Source organism: Gymnoscopelus microlampas (assembly GCF_963454915.1).
Source record: "Gymnoscopelus microlampas genome assembly, chromosome: 16".
Taxonomy (NCBI): Eukaryota; Metazoa; Chordata; class Actinopteri; order Myctophiformes; family Myctophidae; genus Gymnoscopelus; species Gymnoscopelus microlampas.
In genome coordinates, this window is record NC_139953.1 from 43,713,318 (window position 1) to 43,733,124 (window position 19,807).

General features: G+C 45.6%; 1 long non-coding RNA gene across 1 annotated transcript in view; it reads left to right on the forward strand.

Moving 5' to 3' along the window:
- The first annotated feature begins 462 nt into the window (after positions 1-462).
- LOC311063901 overlaps positions 463-19,807 on the forward strand; it is a 49,943-nt gene continuing 30,598 nt past the window's right edge. The window contains exon 1 of the long non-coding RNA XR_014602652.1: positions 463-565. This is a non-coding gene — a long non-coding RNA (uncharacterized lncRNA). The remainder of the gene's footprint in view (positions 566-19,807) is intronic.

Genomic DNA, 19,807 nt, shown 5'->3' on the forward strand with positions numbered 1-19,807 from the left:
AACGCGGAAAGTAACTTGCCTAATTATAATAGTAATTCCTCCACGCTGTAGATAGACCTTTCTACTAATTAGTATTCATTTCTAACAAGAAAAAAAAAACGGGAAGCCCGGGAACCGAAGTGAATTCCCGGGATGGTAAAAAAAACCGAATTCCCGGGATTCCCGCATCCCGGGAATCCCGGTGTTAAACACTAATACCCAGTGAAACAGGAGCTTGGTGTCTCTGAGCCAATCACAGATGAGTTTTTGAGCTCAATATTTATACCAGTCACACAGCGAACAAATATATGAAATATGTGATCTAAACATGTTGCGTTGCACACTGCAACAAGGCATTGCTGAATCAAGTGTATGTTGATTACATAATCAATAACGCACCATTCGGCCATCTTCTTTGTTCAGATTGAGTAGCACTGTCCTCTGGTATGTAGCATAGGCTGATGAATCATAGCTGTTTGAAACACTTGACAAGTGTTTAATATAATATGTTAAAATTGGTTAGTACCCACCGATTAGAAAACCCAGCTCATTGGCATGGTTAAAGTGTCCGCCCTGAGAATGGGAGGTCAGGGTTCAATACCCCCGGCCAGGTCAAGACTATAAATAGGACGCAATGTCTCCCCGCTTGACACTCAGCATAAAGGGTTTGATTGGGGCAAGTCCCTGTGTACATCATGGATCGGGGAAGTAATTAAGATTGGAAAAATTCTCAATAATTATAAATATATAATTGTTTTGGCATCTATTGCCAACTATGTCCCCATTACGACCACGGATATTCTCTGAAAGTGTGAAAAAAATGCTTAGTTAAAGGGCAAGACCACTTTGGTAGAGGTTTGGGTTGTGTAGTTACCAAAGTGTTCTTGCCCTTTAACTAATGCTAATGTTGAGCAGGGTCGACTCTGTACCCTCTACACCAAATCTCTTTGTTTGAAATCAGCATTTTATCAAATACCCCCCAGCAAAGGGATGCTAGGGTTGAAGTGGATACACCTCAATGCAAGAAGCTTCTAAAAAGCTTGTCAAAGATCTGTTATCTCACACAAAACAGACCCATTTCTAGACCTCTCACCCCCTACAGAGGCACACCATAAAATCAGTTTTCACCTACTACAAAACTTTTACCAGGCATGTCAGGCTTTCATGTGCTTCTGATTCATGACGTCAAGCACTTAGCGGCTTGAGCTGTGTGACAGACAAACCCTGTTCTAGAAGCTTTGGTCTACGGCCACTCTGTAGAAAAATGTACAATTTGGTGCAGTTTTTCTTTTGTATTGCATTTGTGAAAAAGAGGACGTGCTTTTGGACATTGTAATGAGAATAAAACATGTTAAAAAGGAATATTTAGTGATATTTAATGATGGCTATGAATATCCAGATATTATCATTGTCATTATATTTTTTGCCGAGATTATCGTATAGTGACAATACTTACTGAGGTGTGGATGGTCTTCAGGTTCCTCCTGTTTAATAGAAATGTCCCTGGCTGAGTCTGGAGAGTTCATCTTCACCTGCAGTCTGGACTCCACACACTGGTCTGAAATGAAGCAATTGAATAACTGGAGACCTAGTGGTGTCAAGAATAACAATAATATTTGCAGATGCTAAAGACAAGATGGCCTAAGCCCAACTCTGCAACATATGAATCTTGGGTGCAAAGATTATAGGATTCAAATTAGGGAATCATGCTTAACTCATTCTGTGCCAAGTAAATAAATGAATAATGGCCAGTAGTGCGATTTCTCGTTTGTCTTTGTTTTTTATCAGAGGAAAACAAGGGAGGCAAGTTACAGACGTTTGCCCAAATCGAATAACAAGGAAGCGAATGGTGACTAAGATTTTGCGATCACGTGATCTCCTGTTTCTTTGTGTGCCCGAGAGTGAAATGGCGGATCACAGGTTGGGGAACAGCGCCATCTAGCGTGAACACTGAAAACACTGTTTGCCCAAAATACATCCCCAAGTTACAACTAATGTTCACAAGTAGGGATGGGATCACATAACCAGCCTTTATTTGACCTCTGTGATTATATTTTTGCCTAAATCAGGTCCTCATGACACTGGCCACCTCTGGTAAAATCGCCCAACTCCTAATTGAAAAGGATCATGCTGTTCACGCCCTTTTTAGTATAAAACACGCCCCTTTTAGTATAATGGCCTAACTCCCTAGTGTGACTTAGGACAAAATAGGCCTTTTTTTTGGCCTAAGTCACATGTTTTTGTGACTTAAGCCAAATTATTTACTGATTTAGGCCATTTTGTAATTTGTTTTGCTTTTTATTTTGGCCTAAGTCAGATTTAATCCTATTTAAACCTATTTAAATCTCTTATGTTACATAACTGACAGACAGTGTTATTTCTATTTAAATAGTCATAATTTGTTATAAACATTTTGGGTGAAATGATTAAGAAATATCATATAGTTTTGTTCTGGATCAGTTTTTTATTTTTCCTGAAAACCTTGAAAAAATTACTTAGGCCATTAGTTTAATAAGGTGACGATATGAAATATGAAATCTAGCCTAGCTGTAGCAGCCTACAATAAGAAACATTCACCTCGATGAATAAGGAATCCATGATCACACATGCCACGGTGCACTTTGATTCCAGAGGTTTGATATGCTTTGTGCGTGCGCTCTCTGCTCTCACTTTAACTGACAGGGGAACAACTTTGTTCCCATAGCCTATTGAGCTGCAGTAATCTGATCCCTGGTCAGTCAGTCTATCATAGCAGCACTTGATTCTTGCAACAAGAGCCCCACGGGCTTCTGCTTCTTTCACACCCACAGGCGGAATACAGAGAACAACGATTTGTTGTGTATAAGCTTGTCTGGCACCTAGTTGATCGAGTTGAGAGAGCAACGTAGCACATGTAGCCAGTAACAGAACGGTCATTTCAGCGAGAGGCAAGCATGCAGCCAATACACAACGACGATTGTGCAACACAATGGGAACAGTGGGGTGTTAGACCAGCGCCATTCTGGGAAAAAATACATAAAAAATAGACCAGCGGGCGGCGAGATCGGCAAGTCAAGCGATAAATAGTGGGGGGACATCCGGTGCCTATGGTACGTACAACACAAGACAGCACGACCCATTTGTTTCATCATCGGAATATTATCATGATATATTTTGTCATGATTATTGCATAGTAAAAAATGTATATTGCGACAGCTCTACAATAGAACGAAAGAGAGAGAACATTAAACGTACTGAGGTGCGGGTGGTCTTCAGGTTCCTGTTTAATAGAAATGTCCCTGGCTGAGTCTGGAGAGTTCATCTTGACCTGCAGTCTGGACTCCACACACTGGTCTGAAATGAAGGAATTGAATAAGGACCGTGGACGTTAGGGTTCCATGGCTCTACTTCCCCTAAACCATGATCATTGGGTTATTATTAGTCCCGGAACAGTATTATTGAGAATATAGTCAATCCTGGGAAGAGCCGTCTCTGGTACTCGTCCAGGCTGCGTAAACACTGGAGAGTCAGCCTCGATGTATGATTTTATTTCTTGTTATGTATTTGTTGTGTGATATTTGTATGTACTCTATGGACCCCCTGTGTGCCTGGAATAAAGTTTGAATTGAATTGAATATTAACTAGAAAAAGTGCTCAAGTGCAGCACTTGAGTCTCCGCAAGCACAAGTCTCCGCCAGCAGACTTGTGTTGGGAATGTTCTACTTCTGTGAATGTTCTACTTCTTATGTTCTAATTATTATGTCCTATCCGTCCTGTCTATGTAAGTGTCCTATCCGTCCTGTCTATGTAAGTGTCCTATCCGTCCTGTCTGTGTAAGTGTCCTATCCGTCCTGTCTGTGTAAGTGTCCTATCCGTCCTGTCTATGTAAGTGTCCTATCCGTCCTGTCTATGTAAGTGTCCTATCCGTCCTGTCTGTGTAAGTGTCCTATCCGTCCTGTCTGTGTAAGCGTCCTATCCGTCCTGTCTGTGTAAGTGTCCTATCCGTCCTGTCTATGTAAGTGTCCTATCCGTCCTGTCTGTGTAAGTGTCCTATCCCTCCTGTCTGTATAAGTGTCCTATCCGTCCTGTCTATGTAAGTGTCCTATCCGTCCTGTCTGTGTAAGTGTTCTATCCGTCCTGTCTGTATAAGTGTTCTATCCGTCCTGTCTGTATAAGTGTCCTATCCGTCCTGTCTGTATAAGTGTCCTATCCGTCCTGTCTGTATAAGTGTCCTATCCGTCCTGTCTGTGTAAGTGTCATATCCCTCCTGTCTATGTAAGTGTCCTATCTGTCCTATCTGTCCAATTATGTATCCTATCTAATTGTTACAGTATCCACCATTTCTCAGCCATTTCGTGATGGTTCCTGTCTTACCTCACTTTGAAAGAGGCACAGACTCTTTCAAAGTGATGCCATGTATTTATAGGCCGCTATACGTCACTAGCCAATCAGATCACACTATTTCACCGTATTGTCACGTGTCACGTGAGGCTTGACCAATCGGTGTGTCATATTTAGAAAGTGAAAACAAAGTCTCCTGGCGGAGACAATGACGGCACCGACTAATCCTTGGCATATTTATCCTAGTGGAAGCGTTCGCTACACATGTGTTTTTTGTTTATGTTTTTTCACGGCTCACGCTACTCAAACACTAGCGGGATTATTATTTCTTGTCAACACTCAAGTAGAACTATGAGAAGGTATAAGCCAGCTAAAATAATGTGTCATTATAAAAAATATATAAATGATATATGATTAGCAGTCCACTTCCTCCTGTTGGTACGGATGGATTCAAATTGCATCGTTCCGTACCCGAGTACGCATGATCCAGATCCGAGACTACCTCCGGAGGTGGTCTCGGGTACGGTACGTGATCCGTTTCGGGGAACGATACGCAACGTTCACACTATCACAACATCAGCCAAGTGGTCCAGGGTGCGCACCCGGGACCATAGTGTGAATCCGCCCTTAGTCTCATTCCAAGAGGACAGCACTGGCTGGCTTTCCTCCGTGGTGGAAAACAGTCCTCAGGCACTGCCTGGGGTGTGGTGGGGGGAGATAATTAACGATTCTGTCCCTCCCTATCGGAACTCGAACGGCGCTGAGTCGGCTCTAGTGGACCTTGCAGCGTTTGGCGGTATCTCTCGTTGTTCAAGTCCACTAAAACCTATAATACTTTGGTGATCTGAAAATAGCAGATCTACAAGGTATTGAATAATGATGCATCCCAATGAGACCCGTTGCGCACTATTCACTAAGCTGTTTACTCCCATATCTTTTTTACGTAAAGGAATTTACACAACTTCCCATGTTAGTAGTCTGATTCATTTATCTTTTTTGACGGTGAATTTTACAGGAGGCACGCTCTTTCTCACGTCTGTTCGGAGGCAGACTTACATAGGACCAAAGCTTGCGTATGTTATTAGAATGCATTATTCTTCATGAAAAATCTATTACAATAGTGACAGTTTTGTTCCCTTCTTTTCAGTATTTAGAGCTGAATCAATGTTCCCTTTAAGTGTTGGCCTTTTTGTAAAATTGTGATTTAACAATAAACTTATGAAGTATACACGCTATATAATTTGAAGAAATTAGGAGAAAGCCTTGTCTATTAAAGGTGAGTTTGGAGCTAAACTGTCAATTTGCAGCCCATTAAAGACAGGGAAACTATCACATTAACATTACTGTGGACAGAGTAAAGATCCAACTGGTTTACAAGATACGTTTACACCTCATTGCTTATTATGGAGATTAACCACAGTAATGCTATACAACACTGATGTAACTATAGGGTTACAATGATAATAGTGACGTCAACAACAACATGCTACAAAACAATGTATATCAATGTCTTGCTGCTAATGCTGTGGAGCTACAGCCTTATATAAAGACTCTCGTAGATGTATTTTTCTATTGATTTTGACTTTTTTTTTTTTTTTTTTTAGGGTTAGTCCATATTATTTAACAAATAAGTGTTTTAACCCCGTTTGTGGCCGATCGCCATTTTTTCTCCTCGTTTACTTTTGGTTTACATCGATTGTAAGTCCGTCTTTCACCAGATGCGCCCCTCACTAACGCCCATTGATAACCTCCGACAGAATCGTCCACAAAGGGGATTAAAAAACGTCTTTGTTAAAGAATATGGACTAATACATTACACAAACACGATGGACACCAAGTTAACATTTGGGGCAAGCGGGTAATCGCCTTATATTTTGCATTTGTACATGTTTGGAGAAGTACGGGCTTTACTGGTGACATTCCAGGACAATCGAGGGGGGGGGGGGGTCACTAAGAGTAAGACTACTAACAAAACAGCCTGATCGCCAGAGAATTAGTATACATTGCACGGATTTGTGCACGTCATTCCGTGCATAGTCGCCTAGAAACCCCCAAATTCCGTGCATATGTACGGGGAGTCCCACGGTGGGCGTAACCAGTCGCAACCCGGAAAAAACAGGAAGTGGAGCAGTCCCCACAACAAAATGTACGATTCTGTGCCTATCGGTACGTAACTCAAACGCCGCTGAGTAGGCTCAAGGGAATGTCGCTATGTTCAGGACGGCAACTCGCGCGCTCGGTGGTCCTTCACAAAGCGACAATTCCCTTGAGACTGCGCGGCTCCGAAATGGTTTAGTCACAATGGGGGATATGCGAGGCGGCTATGCACGGAATTTGTGGTTTTCCAGTAGTCTATGCACGAATTTTGAGAAACGCTGAAAAACGTTCAATGAGAACGTTTCCTCTGGCGATCGGGTTGAACAAAAGGTCTAAATCGATCAAATACATCTATGAGAGTCTTTATCTAAGGCTACTATGGAGCTGTTGTTTGTGTTTATGATCACTTCATAACAACCTAACAACTAAGACTAAATAGATTTATGTTCCAACTTAAATTAGTTAATAAAGACAAATAGATTAAACAAAACGTGATCCGTTCATCTTAAATGTTATAAACAGATGAAAGCCAACATGAATGTGTTGATCTTTACCTGCTGTGTTTCAGTGGTTGAGCTGCTAACAAACGTCCTCCTGCTGCTTAACGACGACACTGTTTAGAAACGACACGTTTAAGTTTTCTTTGTATTTTACTTTTATATAAATCTATGGTATTTTAAAGTGTCAACAACAGTCAGTCAACACACCATGTTGTTTTCACTACTGCATTGTGGGTATGTTCTTCTTCTGACGAACACATTGTCTAGACACCAGTTGGTATATAGCTGCCCCCTGCTGTTGGTCTCGGGTACTGTCCATTGTTTATAGACAGTAACAGTACTATGTGAGCTTCCTGACCTGTAGACAAGAGAACATCCATCTAGGAGTAAAGCAGTTCATCCAAGTAAGCAAATTAAATGATTATTATAGAAACAAAGGGTGTTAATCATTAATTTAATAAATGAACCAATTAATAATCAATAGTTCATTCATTACAGGCAAAATCTTCCCACAAATGTAAAATCCAAAAGTATTGAAATTAGCAGATCTTCAAGCTCACGAGTCACGACACGTCACATGTTTTGAGCTTGTAGATCAGCTATTTTCACAAGTCTTACACAACACTGTTGTGCAACATAATATAACATAGGGCTGATGTCCTCAATTTGTTGAAAAAAATAAACACAAAGAAAAAAACTATTACAATTATTTGATTAATCAGAAAAGTAATCTATAGACGAATTGCTTAGAAAGTCATGGATAGTTGCAGCCCTACATCCATCACAGCTTTCATCAGTGCACATTGATGCTGCACAGGTCTGATCACGTCTCATAGAAATGCAGGATACAACATACACTAATATATACCATGTTACAGGATGCAACATATACCTTGTATTAAACACGTTATTACCCATATCATTTTCAAACGATATAACTATATCAATATGTCTATGAAAGATTCAGACTGTATGGTATATTCAGACTGTGACACAGTAAGATTATCACAATTATTTCAAAGCAATGAGTTTGTCTATTGTACCAGAATGTTCTGGGAAACAGGAAACAGTTCAGTAAGATAAATTGGACTGGGTCAGGCTGACCTAAAATGGTGTAACTAATCATGAGATTTCGTTTTATTCAAGATCTAGGGCCACAAGATGGTATAAAAACACACCCACAATCCTATTTCATCAGTCCTGTCTGCAGGTATGGCTCTGTTATATTAACAAATGTTATATAGGTTCACAAAACATCTACTGATGCACAAACCTGGACACATCATCAGTGTCGTTTCCTGAGTCACTGGGTGTTTCGGGTCTTTCAACAAGCACCCTCCTCCAGAAGTCCCAACCAAGGCTGATCAGACACCGGCCTTGTCCAAGTGCCATGCTACTGCCCCCACTGTCTCTTGGGGGCTTAGGGTAGCAGGTGAGCTGTTGGCAGCAGGTGTTGGCGACACTAGGAGGCTCTGGGCACTGTGGGTTGCCTCCGGGCCTGACCAGAAGTGCGTCTGACCAGAAGTGACTTCTGTGCGCTGTGTCGTCGTTGCCGCTTTCCAACATCTCATTCTGCCTTGATGGATTTCTAAACCCTCTTGAATGTTGCAGGTTTTACCTCAGTATGTAGCTTGCTTTGGGTTCTTCCCCTCAGAAGAAGTGGTTAGGGCTGCCAACCCTCCCATCCCGGGTTGCCGTCTCTCCGGCCGTCCTCTGTCTCTCCACATGTCAACACACTCTTCGTGGTCGCCACCCACTGGTCACTGGTACTCCCAGAGTATTTCAGTTAACAAAACATCTACTGATGCACAAACTTGGACACATCATCAGTGTTGTTTCCTGGAGTCACTGGTCAACAGTATACTTCTAGAATTGCATACAGTTGCTTCCTGTCTTTTTTTACCAGCTTGCAAAGCTGGTCTAAGAATCGACAGACCTACTTTCAACACATTACAGATTTGCATTCAACACATTACAGATTTGCATTCAACACATTACAGATTTAAATTCGACACATTTGTGTGATTGGCTGTCCTTTAAGCCCCCCCCCCCTCCCCCTGCAGCTAGCCTTAGGGCCATTACTGGTCTCAGCTGTGCAAACAAAAGACCTGCTTGAATGGAATGTTAAGTAGGCCTCTCTCTCTCTCTCTCTCTCTCTCTCTCTCTCTCTCTCTCTCTCTCTCTCTCTCTCTCTCTCTCTCTCTCTCTCTCTCTCTCTCTCTCTCTCTCTCTCTCTCTCTCTCTCTCTCTCTCTCTCTCTCTCTCTCTCTCTCTCTCTCTCTCTCTCTCTCTCTCTCTCTCTCTCTCTCTCTCTCTCGGAACACTTTGATCCCTTAATTATTTTGAGTTTGAGACACGCCCCCTTCCTATACAACCCCATTATAACTTCAAACTCCATTTTTAACATGTTAGATTTATCAAAAACATCCATCCTTGTTTCTGGTGACTCACCCTACCCTCCTAATACGCGAGGGGCCGTGTTTTTTCAATTACTTTTTTCATTTATTTTTAATATTTTTTTTTGGAAAATGAAAAAATTAAATACAATAAAAAAATTAAATAGAATAAATGAAAAAAGTAATCGAAAAAACACGGCTATATAATGGGTTTGTATAGGAAGGGGGCGTGTCTGATAAAATGATTATCAAATATCTAAATACTAAATCAAGCAACTTAAAAACGGTCTGGGGGGCTCACAAAAGCCTGAGTAGACGATAAAATGACCCAAAGTTTTTTTGAAAGTGAAATATCCCTTTAATTATTTTGAGCAGTGTAGTAATGTTAAGAGATCATAGCTTGTATTTCACTTTCTTGATAATAATCCATTAGGCTTATAGCATAGTAATAAAAAATCTTGCACATCTGTGTGTGCTATAGGGCTTTGCACAGGCTTAAATGTACTATCACATCACACATCACGTAATACGACTTAATAGTGATCATAGTCATTACATTAGGTGTAATTATTAGTCATAAATCATAAAAAATACATCCCTCAGTTTACCAGCATATAATTAAAATAGGGCTGTCAAACGATTACAATTTTTAATCAGATTAATCACAGCTTAAAAATTAATGAATCTATGATTAATCACCATTCGAACTATGTCCAAAATATGCACGTTTTTTCTGTATATTGTTGTGGGAATGGAAAGATAAATGAAATAAGGCTGATATATCCATTTAACATACAGTATGTATGCATGTTTATTATAACAAAATAAACAAATCCATCAATACAGCATGGAATTATGGACAAAATCGTATCCAACGATAACAAATTATTCTAAGTCTTGGGTCTGAGAGTCTAAATCTCATCAAATGCTCAAATGCTGAACAAATAATGCACCTTGATATGAAAAGGGTTGAAAACCACTGCTCTAAACAAAATAGGACGGTGTTAGGAACATTCTTTCTTTAACACACTAACTGGCCAATTTGGCCAAAAGCCATTTCTCTTATTTGAATGAAACCTCTTTTCTTTTTTTTGTCAAACCAAAAGGAACATGGCCAACACAACATGGCCTACACAATTACATGTGGCCCTCTTTATTCATCCTTTAGCCAGTTGCTGAGGCACACCAACTTGTCCACATTTTCTGAGAGTAAAGCTGACCGCTTCTTTTGCACAATGTGACCTGCAACTGAGAAGAGTCTTTCACATGGAACTGTGGATGCAGGAGTGGCTAGATATTTGCGAGCCAGTGGGGCCAGCTGGTCATGAGCTCCTGCATGAGATGCCCACCACTGCAAGGGACAGTCCTCCATACTAGTGGTGGGCTCTGCTCTGTACCTGTGTATGGCTCTGTCAGGCTGTAACTCTTCCTCCGATTCTGAATCTGAGCCCAACTGTAGAAGAATGTTCATTTTCTTCTTGGGTGGTCCATCTTCAGAAGTGTGGGGAGATCTTCTGGGTGGTGAATGCAGCATGCCTCCAAGTGTGGTCCACACCGCTTCTCTGTCTGTCTTGGGCAGGCTCTTTAAGTCTTTAAAGCGTGGATCCAGTGCCGTCGCCATCTTGAGCCATGCATTGTTGGTATGTTCTTGGCGGGAGGCTAGGTCTTCCTTGAATTTTCCCTTGAATCTCACCACATATGCAGGGTCCTCATCAGAAACTTCCATTACGCGACGCAAGTGGCAGAGGCCAGGTAGTACCACAGAACAGGAGACGTAGGCCTCCCCACCCAGAAGCTCAGTTAAATACCTGCAGTGGAATTCACTCACACACACACACACACACACACACACACACACACACACACACACACACACACACACACACACACACACACACACAGACAGACAGAGAGACAGACACACACGCACACAGAGGGAGAGAGACAGACAGACAGACAGACAGACAGACAGACAGACAGACCCACACACACAGGAGAGACAGAGACAGAGAGAGAGAGAGAGAGAGAGAGAGAGAGAAAAGGAACACAAGTAAATTACTTGGACACAAGTTGTTACATTTAAAGGTAGATTAACGTTCAATATGAATTTAATTTCAGCCTACAATGGATGGTCATTATATGATGGAAGGCTTACCTGCAGGGCTCTAGAAGGGTCTCCAGTTTCTGGATTTTGTCCCATTCTGGTGGCGTCAGCATAACAAGTTTATGCTGCTGTTGATCCAGGGTTGCTTGTATTGCAGCTTTGTTGCGGATCAAGCGCTTGACCATTTCCAACGTAGAATTCCACCGCGTTGGAACGTCTTGGATCAGTGGCTCCTCCGTCTGTTGGAGTTCCTTTTGTTCTACGTGCAGCTCCGCTGTGTTAGCCGGGCTGTGCTTGAAATGGCCCACAATTTTGTGACACTTGGCCAACGCACCGACGAATCCGCTGTCAGCGAGACTCACAGTGATGCTTCTCTGTAAGATGTGGGCAATACAGGGCATGTGCTCATACAGCATAATACGAGCCGCAGCAATCATATTGCGCGCACTGTCAGTCCCTACGGTTGTAACTTTCCCTTCAATGTCCCACTTGCGTGCAACAGTTTCGAACTGTTTTGCACACGCCTCCGCAAAGTGACGTTCTTCTGTTTTCATTACAGTTAGCGCAAATGATTGCAATTCCCATGTCTCAGTGATTTGATGTGCAGTTACTCCCAGGTAGTTATTGTTACTCACTGACGTCCAGTGGTCTCCTGTCAGGGCGACATAATCCGCTTGAGCTAAAGCCTCTTTTCTTTTCTCCTTTTCAGTGTCATAGAGTGTGTGGATTCTGGTCATTATTGTGCCTCTTGATGGTGGCTTGTAGGATGTGTCGAGGGACGCAACTTTCAAAACATCGGCAAAGCCCTTGTCTTCAACTATGCTAATAGGTCTACAGTCCTTTGCAACCCATTTGGCAATTGTGTTGGTTAATTTATCCGAGGTGGACTTGCTTACTGACCTGCGTTCATTCAGCGTGGTCTGACGCAGGCCAGGTGTTGCACTGGAAGCCGAAGCCCCAACAAACGCATGCTTAGCGTTGAGATGGTACTTTAAGCTTGAAGTGCTGCGGTGGAACTGAAACTCCTTCTTGCAGTGCCTGCAAACAACTATTTGCTTATTTATTGTTCCATCTACGTTCTTTTTTAACTCAAATTCCCCATCCAGAGGGCCAACCTGATCGTGTTTCTTCAGATTACTTGACTGAAAGAAACTCTTGTCACAATGTTTACAATGGAAAGGTTTTTCTCCAGTGTGGATACGCTCGTGTGTCTTCAAATAACTTGACTGAATGAAACTCTTGTCACAATGTTCACAAGGGAAAGGTTTTTCTCCAGTGTGGACACGCTGGTGTGTCTTCAGGTCATATGACCGACTGAAACTCTGGTCACAATGTTTACAATGGAAAGGTTTTTCTCCAGTGTGGACACGCTGGTGTTTCTTTAGGTCACCTGAACAACCGAAACTCTTGTTACACAGTTTACAGAGGAAAGGTTTTTCTCCAGTGTGGACACCTCCACTTGTCTCCCCCCAATCATCACTGTCTTCAGTGACTTCAGTGTCAGATTCAAGTTCAAGTTCAATTTCAGAGCAGTGTGAAGAGAAGTGTTCATCATCAACTTCACTTTTCACTACTAGTAATGTCAACATTGATCCATCAGGCTCCTCTGGTCTTTGAAGTATCTCCTCCTGTTCCTCTTTAATGTGTGGAGGCTCTGGTTCCTCCTGGAGCAGACTGGTGCTCCTCTTCTGTTCAGGAGAAAACGCATGCTTAGCGTTGAGATGGTACTTTAAGCTTGAAGTGCTGCGGTGGAACTGAAACTCCTTCTTGCAGTGCCTGCAAACAACTACTTGCTTATTTATTGTTCCATCTACGTTCTTTTTTAACTCAAATTCCCCATCCAGAGGGCCAACCTGATCGTGTTTCTTCAGATTACTTGACTGAAAGAAACTCTTGTCACAATGTTTACAATGGAAAGGTTTTTCTCCAGTGTGGAAACGCTGGTGTGTCTTCAGATGACTTGACCGACTGAAACTCTTGTCACCAGATGGTGGAATGGAGGCAGACAGATGAGCTGGCCATCTATCCTCCGGTTCCAATAGGAAAGGGGGTCTGGCAGTCCACCGACTGGGTTCAGCAAGGTGTTGGAGAGTTTTCCCACGGGTAATATCATCAGCGGGATTCTGGGCGCTGTTGACGTATTTCCAGTCATCGACCTTCGTCAGCTCTTGAATCTCTGCGATACGTGTCCCAACGAAGACTTTATACCTGCAGGATTCGGACTTGAGCCAGGTGAGTACTGTGGTGGAATCACTCCAGTAAGTGACTTTCTCTATTGGCAGGGTGAACTCGGCCATTAAGGTAGTGGCCAGCTGGGCACCAGACAGGGCGGCACTGAGTTCCAGTCGAGGCATGGAGGTTTGGCGCTTTGGTGCGACCCGGGACCGTGCCATGATGAAGGACACATGGATGTTTCGGTCTTCATCTGTCACACGGAGGTACGAGACTGCACCATATGCCCGTTCAGACGCGTCACAGAACACATGGAGTTCATATCTGGATCCCGGTCGGTCAGCACCTGATGGCACATAACACCTTGGCATTTGCACCTTCTCGATCTCTGATAACTCTGACTCCCAGGACGTCCATCTCTCCACCAACTCAGCCGGATGGATAGGTTCATCCCAGTCCCTCTTGGTGTGCCACAGGTCCTGGACTAGTACCTTGGCTCGAGTCGTATATGGGAGAATGTAGCCCAGCGGGTCGTATTGGCTGGCTAGGGTCCGGTATATGCTGCGTAGCGTGGGGGTCTCTGTGCTCAGAGCAGAGCGGTGCCGGTAACCCAGGGTATCTGGAACGCAGCTCCATCTCAGTCCTAGAGTGGACTCTTGAGGGTCAGTTCCGGATTGGGAGAGCCACAGGTCAGTGCTGTTTGACCTAGCTTCTGGTGGAAGATGCTGGACGACTTCTGCTGCATTGCTAGCCCACTGGCGCACCTCGAAGCCTCCTTTGGCCAAGACACAGCGGACTTTGTCCAGGAGGGCTTTGGCTTCTGCAGTGGAGGGCAGGCTCTGTAGGCAATTGTCCACATAGAATGCCTTCTCTACAGAGTCCTGGATTTCGGGACAACTGTCCGGATGGTCTCTGGCATGTCGTTGGAGAGCATATATGGCGCAGCAAGGGCTGCATGTCGTGCCGAAGGGGAGTACACGCCATTCATAGACGGTGGGAATAGCATCTTTCACTTCTCTCCATATGAAACGCAGCAGTGCAGTGTCTGAAGGCAGCAGGCGTATCTGGTGGAACATGGACTTTATGTCTCCGCTGATGGCCGTAGAATGCTGCCGGAACCGGATGAGGACCCCAAGCAAGGAGGGACCCAGGGTTGGCCCAGGAAGCAGACAGTCATTCAGGCTTTGTCCAGCAACCCGGAAGGAGCAATTGAAGACAAGACGGTTCTTTCCACCGTGCTGTCGGACGATATGATGAGGAAGATGCCAGCTCTCACTCTGAGAATTCTCCCCATCACCTGCTGGCACCACCTCGGATACATATCCTGCCTTCACCAGCTTCTGGATCTCGTTGTTGTGGACTTCAGCCAGCTCCGGGTTCCTTTCCAGTCTACGCTCGGTTCCACGCAGTAGTGGGAGGACGACCCCTGGTGTAGTGCAGAGAGGAGGGTGGTTGGGAACTCTCAACAGTGGGGTTGCGTACCGTTGGACTTCCTCACTCTCAGGGATGATGGTGGTGCACTTGTCCAGAAGGTCCATGGCATAGGTGTCATGCTTGGATCGTGTTACCTCCTTGGGGTTCCGATGTGGGAACGTGTCCATTTTCCAGAGTAACTCCACATTCCGAAGGAGCTCAGCGGAGAGGTTAGGGGATGGAGCTGGGCTGCTCCTTGTGAAGAGTGTCCATGCTTGCTGTACCCCATGGGCATGAGTGAAGGGATGGGCTGGACCTTGTACTGCCCAGCCCAAGGATGTGTGGATGGCGACAGGCCCTCCTGTAGGCCCCGTCACCACAGGCTCGATCGGGGTAATGAGACCCGGGTAGTCGGACCCGATAAGGAGGAGAGGCTTCACGTTGTCCAGGTTAGGCAGTGGGAGTCCCTCAAGGTGGGCATAGTGCTTCTGCAGGGCACTCCCTTGACAGGTGTGTTCAGCAAGATCGAGTTCTTTAGCAGTGAAGGCATTTTCAATCGGATACACCAGGTCAGGTCGACCGGTAGGGGAAATGGAGAAGGCTACTGTTGTGCCCTTCACCTGAAGCACATCTTGTCTCACCGTCCGTAGGTTAAGGGTCTCTGGCGTCCCCTTCAGGTTAAGCTGCTGGACTGCAGCCGGGAGAATGATGGTCCTTTCAGAACCATCATCTAAGACGGCAAACACATCTGTGCTTCGTTGTCCATTCCTTAAGGTGACCTTCACCACCTTTAACATGACCTTGGCTGAACAGCTGGGTTGGTCAACGTACAGCTTCTTGGTTGCTGCTCCCACCATATACATGCTCTGCTCCTTTTGGAAGTGAGGTATGGTATCATGCAGAATGGTTAGGTGGATCTCCTTGCATCGGTTGCAAGGTCTCTTTAAGGTGCAGGTCTCCACCTTATGGGTCCGGGCACACTTGCAGCATCGGTCACCGGCGGTGATCCAAGCGGTTAGCTGGGGCTGAGTGAGCTTTTGGGCTTTGGGACAGGAGCCCAGGAAGTGGCCTTTGGCATTGCAGTAAGGGCAATAGGGCTGGAATCTGGGGCTCTGGAACTTGGGGCTCTTGCTTTCCTGAGGAGAGGCGTTCTTCCCGTCCTCAGTGCTGAAGTACATGGTTGTGGGGTTAGGCTTTCGGGGAGGAGCTTTCCTGTCTTCAGACTCCTTCCTCACCGCCGCAGTAGTGGCTGAGGCGGTGGCCTGTTGGGCAATGATCTTGGCTTTGGCTTTAACTTCCAGCCAATTGGCCAGATCTTTAAGGACATATGTACGGCTTGAGCCCTCCTTCAGAATGCTTCGTTTCAAACAATGTTCAATAAAGTTGTCCCGGAGGTAAGGGGGAAGCTTGCAGAGCAGTTTTTCCACATGGGAACCACATTTAAGTTCATTGCAGTTTCCTCCCTCGACGGACTCCAGCATGGAAGTCAGGGACCGGACTGCTAAGGCAAGGTTCTGGAAAGCAGTAGCGTCCCCTGCTCTGACAGCAGGTCCTTCAAATATCCTATTGAGCTCATTTTGGACCAGCTGACGAGGCTCTCCATATCTCGCCTTCAGGGCTTGGAGGGCTGATGTATATGGAGTTGGGGAGTGCATATAGGATTTGGCCAGGGTGTAGGCACTGGGAAGATGGAGATGATCCAGCAGTACCTGGTATTTATATTGTTCAGAGAGATGACTGTGGATCCCGAGCAAGCTTTTCAGGGCCATCTCCAGCAGAATGAAGTCACTTTCCTTCCCACTCTCGAAGTAAGGGAGTTTGGGCCGGGGGACTCCATACGCTGAGGCCACCAGCAGTTCCATAAGTCCGGGTGCCTGTCCATCTTGGGCAAACTGTAAAGCAGCAACAGGTGAGGGGTTGTTCTGCACCACGTTGGTGCGTCCATGTTCACGGGATAGCTGATCTGCTGGTACATTGGAGAGAACAGATTCTGGTCGAGGGAGCCTCTGAACGGTAGGTGGTGGTAGTTGCCGATAAGGAGACAGATTGGATTCTTCATGCATAGATGGCGTAGGAGTTCTGAGCATCCCATCCGAGATGATGAGTCGGTGCGGCTGCTCTCTCCCATCCTCCCTCGACGACTCCGCATTGAAGGGTCCAACGCCAGGCGCCGCTCTCCCGCTCTCCTGTCTGCTGACGTTCTGTTGGTTGATGGACACTTGTTGGTCTGCGTAGGCCTGTGGGTCGACGGATGCCTGCTGTTCATCGACATCCTCCTGATGGTTGACGTCCTCCGACAGTTGGTTGACGCCCTCAGGTTGGTTGCCCTCCTCCGGTCCCAGATCCTCTTGTTCGTTCCTCTCCAGGAAGGAGGAGACGAGCCGGGCCTCTTCCAGTTTCTGTTTGGCATATCTTAGACGCCGCTGTTGAGTCAGGTGCTTGGCGATGTACTCCCGCTCCTGCAGGTCCCTCCGAGTCCGCTCCTCCAGGATGCGACATCTCTCGTCCGCAGCTCGGTCCTCTTCGATTTGACATTCGATCTCTTGTAACGCCATTAGTCGCTTCCTTTCCTTTAGTGCGGCAACTTGGGTTTCGAATAGGGCCAATGACCGACCGCTGTGGTGACTTCTCTGGCTGGAGGCTCCGGAGCGGTGGCCGGAACTTGCCCGGCTGGCGGCTACTTCCACCACCTGTCCGTTGGGTGCAGGTGGCCCTTGTTCTGGCACGAACGCTGTAGGTGCCGGTTCTGGCCGCTCCATCCTCCGGTGGTGGTGAGGCAACCCTTCAACCAATAAGGAGGGTGCTTGTTGACTCATCTGGTGTCTGGTTGACTTGGCTATAGTGGAAACTGAAGCCTTTCCCTGGAGCGGCTTCTTCGGCTTAGTTCCTGGCTCTTTCACCTCCACTTGAACCTCTCTCTCCTCCCCTCCATTCTCCTCTTCAGCTTCAAGCAAGGGTATGTCTCTGGTCTCCTCTTGACCTGCCATTGGTTCAGTCAGATCCCGTTCGAAGGACCATTGAAAGAATGTCTATGGGGTTATTGTTCAGGTGGAGTGACTGACAGGGGTGAGCAGGTAATGGCCACCGGCCAGGCTGACCATATATGGAAATGAGAGGAGGCAGAGACAGAGAGCTCGAGTTAACCCCGGTGGGGTATATTTAGTTTGTTTGGTAGACGCACACATGGACCGGTTTGGAGAATGGTGGATTGGTGAAGAACAGGAGGTTTACTGTTTGTGGTGAGGATCTGAACCAGAGTGAGTGGAGTAGGTGTGGTTAAATAGTCCCCAGCAGCTGGGTGCGGCCGGAGAGCAAGCTGCCATTCAATCCTGATTGATTGAGGTGATTTGAGATGACATCATGCAGTTTACATGTTTGACTAATAAAGTATTAAATCAATCAATCAATCAAGATGTGAGCTCTAATTTGGGAGTAAGTGAGGCTGTAGGCCAAGCTATATACAACTGGATGTGTCTGTCTGTATGTACAGTATGTATGTATGTCACCTCCAAAGTAGACCAATCATAGCTCATGCCACTAAGTGCATGACGTTATGAACCAGAAGCACCTCCAAACACAAAAGCTTGACATGTCTGGTGAAAGTTAATGGGTCGTAGTTTAAAATCAGACCCTGTACAGTATGTCTACAAGTTAGTCTGTGAATCTGACTGTGTGTCTGGTGCTAATTTCCAGACAATTGGACTCGAGTCATAGTGACTCGAGTCGAGTCTGACTCGAGTCGCATATTTGACGACTTGCGACTCGACTCGTACTTTGAATGTAAAGACTTGCGACTCGACTCGGACTCAGAAGGTAAAAGACCAACGAGACTTGAGACTCGACTCCGACTTGCTAGCCAATGACTCCCGACTCGACTCAACTCGAGACAAGATGACTCGGATGACTTGTTTTGTTTTTTCCCTGTGAATGATCTGTGTGTGTACTGTGCAAACGCCACCGCCACCCCCAGCGGAGGCATTGTGATTCTACGACGGCTGCCGTCCAGTTATCATCAGTGCCAGTGTTGCCAGATTCTGTGAGGAAAAACAAGCAACCAGGTCTAGGAAAACCAGCCCAAAAGAAGCGAGTCAAGCGACTATGGGCCACATGAGCATTCTAACATATACATCAGCTATTTGAAAATAGCAGATCTACAAGCTCACAACGCGTCGCGATGCGACGCGTTGTGAGCAAGACAGAACAAGGCCAGAAACTCAGCTGACCAATTATTATTAGTTGTCTCAGAGTTTGTGAGGCAAATAGAACGTCCCTCCCTGCACTTTCCCACGATTTTGTAACCCTTTTTCACCTGGTGCCAATTTTCTAAGTGAGCGGTGAAGTGGGCGCTACACTCCCCCCAACAGCCTAGGGAGCCCAAGGCCGAGCTCGTGCCTCCTTCAATGCATGAGAGCCATCTGACCTTCTTGTCACCTGACAAGGTGGGAGTTTCCCCAGTAGGACGTAGCGCGTGGAAGGAACACGTTATTCCAACCAGTTTCCTACCCCACAATCAGGCACCCCGGCTGTCATGGGGGAGGTGGTATAGCGACCAGGATCACTACATGTTTTTGTGAGGGTATTAACTACCCTAGGAGACACGGGGAGAACATGCAAACTCCACACAGAGTAGGCCCTTTCGCCAACCCCACCTAGGGTATGGGCGCTGATGACGCGGAGGAGAGAACACGCCCCCAGCGCCCACAGCCTCCCCGGCGGGAATCGAACCCAGAACCTTCTAGCTGTTAGGTGACAGCGCTACCGACTGCACCACCGTTCCCCCGGCTCCAAGCAGTTTTTCTTTTGTATTGCATTTGTGAAAAAGAGGA